The following is a 3,239-nucleotide window of genomic DNA, read 5'->3' on the forward strand; positions in this document are numbered from 1 at the left end:
TGCTCAACAAAAGTTGACTTTTTGCTTACTTAAACGTCTTTTAAGTTGGTCATTTATAAACAATTAGTTCACTATTGGATTGTGATTGAAACCTATGCCCATCCCTTTTACCATGTCCATGATATGGGTAAGAACTTTTTCTATATGTATGTCACCTATTCCCGATTGGTTTAGGTGTATGGGATCTTCATGCATGACCTATGCAAGATCCATAAACTTCATCTATGCCAAAAATGGCATCATATTTCTTTCTATTCTTAATCTTCTTTCGTTCACCTTTATCTTCTTTAAATATATATTCATTTAGAAATAATTTGACCTCACGTATTAATCATTATATATCTAGGTTTTTTATAAAACAGGTATTAGATAAGAAACACACCCGGTAATAATCAACACGTACTTGTTTATCAACCTCTAGGTTTCCACATAATCTATACTGTAAAATCATATAAGTATCCACATCAACCCAAAATCAGTAAAAACTACACAAAGTAGGCATTATAAAACTAACCCGCTTCTCGTCACATGGCACGGCTCAATACCCCTCCAGCCTTTCCTCAATCCATCAAAATTTCTATATTCTCATCAAATCCGGTCCCTCCTCCTAGTTCGTAAGAACTATCCGTTCTGAGGATCCGTAACCGTAACTATAACCCTAGGCTTGTACCAAATTTCCCATAACTTTACATAGCGTATAGTAGCATATCTTTGAAGTCATATTACATTAAACAAATCTTCCAACTTTCATTGCCTCCAGGGTTTTATAGGCTTTAGTCCTTTAAGGCATAACCTAAAAACATCACGTAACATCAACTTTAAAATTTATTACGCGCACACAAGAAGGTAGGAAGCAATAAAGAGCACAAAGTAAAAAATGATCAATTTATCGGTTCAATCTCAATACTAAAACATCATGCAAGCATATGTACCAATTCATTACATAAACAAAGGAATATTAGGAACCATCCTAGGCTTTTGGATTTTTGCAGTCTTTGATCATGTGTAAAGTTCCGCCACGGTTATGGCACTTCTAAAAATTCGGGTGGTCACAATGATAGTGTCTCACTTTCCACATTGAAATCATAAATTTGTTCTAGCTTGAATTCGGACAAATGTTCCTACATTTCTCGCGTGGATCCACCACTTTCATCCTAGCCATCTTCTTCTACAAACTCATGGTTGCCATCACGAACTTGTTTAATCTTGTTGGTTTCGGCGAAGGCATTTTTTCTCGCTAATCATATAACTTTCCCCTAAACTCAACTACTAACCAAAACGTGCTAGTTTAAGCTGCCATCACTAGTCTTCATACTTCAAATGGCAATCCCTGTACATAAAATTGTTCCTTTTAGCTTTAGGAGTCACCACATCTAGAAGTAGGTGATATTTTATTAAATTTTGTACACTCACGGTGATTCATGTTTTCCCGCAAGACCCCAGTAATTTTAGAAACCTTTTCGATCTTGTTTGGTTCACTAGTCGACCAAAATTGTTTAATCACAAGTCTCTTTAACTCTTCCCATTTCATTCTCTAAATAGGTCTTTTACCCATGGCTTGTTTATATTGTTATGCCACCAGCATAAGGCCTGGCCTAATATACAAATCAATGATCTTGATTTCCATTTCCATTTTTATGGTCCACTGGTGAGAAATTGTAACATCCTTACTACCAAAAAGGCTCCTTGTCTTTTTTCACACGACTTTAATTACCTTGACCATTATTTCGAGCATGGTACACACATCACCTCGTACACTTCTTCAACAATAGCATTACTTCTGGTAACTGGTGATTTAGGATTAGGTCTCGAACGGTAGGCACCACGACCACCAATGGCGAAGGTTTATTAGGGCCAGGAGTGTCCCCGGCCCCCTGTTATTTTGCGCGGCAGTGTAAATGTATCCGTTTTTCGCCCGGAAATTTTATACGTAGTGTAAATTTACTCGTTTTCGCCCGACCTCCATATTTTTTCGCAGTAGTGTAAATGTATCCATTTTTCGCTCGAAAATTCTATACATAGTGTAGATTTATCTGTTTTCGGCCGAAAAATTTGAGCCGTCCCCCTTGTTTATGATTTTTTTTAATACATTTTGAGTCCCCCCCGGCGCTTGAGTCCAAGCTTTGCCACTGACGACCACCAAAGCGCTCTTCACCTCTAACCAAGGTAATGTAAAACACACCCATTTTTATGTATTCCATGTCCGTACCCTACAGGTCCGGCTCGGGGTGCGGGTATAAAAAAACCGATTCTCGGTTTTTTTTGGTTTCGTGTTTTTTGTACACCTCTAAATCCATGCATGCATACATACTTTAAAACAATCTATCATTCATGCTAAAACTATCAGATTTATTGAGTGAATTCTGTTTTGCTTTAAAACATCGTAAGTTTTTATCCTTTCGCAAACATTTCATGATTTTTATAGCATTTATTATATCAAGCGCTACTAGCGTCAGTAGTCGCTGCAATTGCTGTCGCTGGAAAACCAAATGATAAATGATAGGCCGCTAAATTCTTAATCTTTAACGATTGTAGGTCAAATCACACTACTTGACTCGCTCTTCAGTTATGAACCACTACAGCCTCTAGAACAAATTCAAATCACGTTCAAGCCCTTTATCACATGCGTTGGTCACATACGTGAAACCTAATTAAAAGTTTACCCTACTGAACACTAGGTGATTCTCTCAACCCGACCACCCATCACCCCATTGTGACTTCGACAACTTGTTTGATTGGGTTTGCGCATACTAGGATTGTGGTCGCGTGTGTCTTAGGTTAAATAGATTAATCAAATTAAGGATTTTTTTTAAATGATCTCCATGTAACATGCGATTATGCATGGACTCATCATAGCTCACTTAAATAGCTCCCTGATTTGGAATCTAATATACTTCAAACTTTCCCAGATCATGGATCAAACTTCTTCTTGAACTTAGGCTTTCAAGTTGCTTCTTTTGTTCTCGCCATTCCATCGTTTAACATTACGGCGAACTCCACTACCGGATTAACTGATTTTGGCCTTGTCGCCTTTACCGTATCACCATATATATAAAAGAGTTTGCAGAAAAGCCTCCTAGGCTTTTGGGTTTTCGCAGTCTTTGATCATGTGTCAAGTTCCGCAAAGTTATGGCACTTCTAAGAGTTCGGGTGGTCACGATGATAGTGTCCTGCTTTCCAGATTGAAATTATAAATTTGTTCCTAGCTTGAATTCCATCAAATGTTCCTATATTTCTCG

Source organism: Bidens hawaiensis, unplaced genomic scaffold (assembly GCF_021521415.1).
Source record: "Bidens hawaiensis isolate Kalapana, Puna unplaced genomic scaffold, B.hawaiensis_p1.1 tig00010384_1, whole genome shotgun sequence".
Taxonomy (NCBI): Eukaryota; Viridiplantae; Streptophyta; class Magnoliopsida; order Asterales; family Asteraceae; genus Bidens; species Bidens hawaiensis.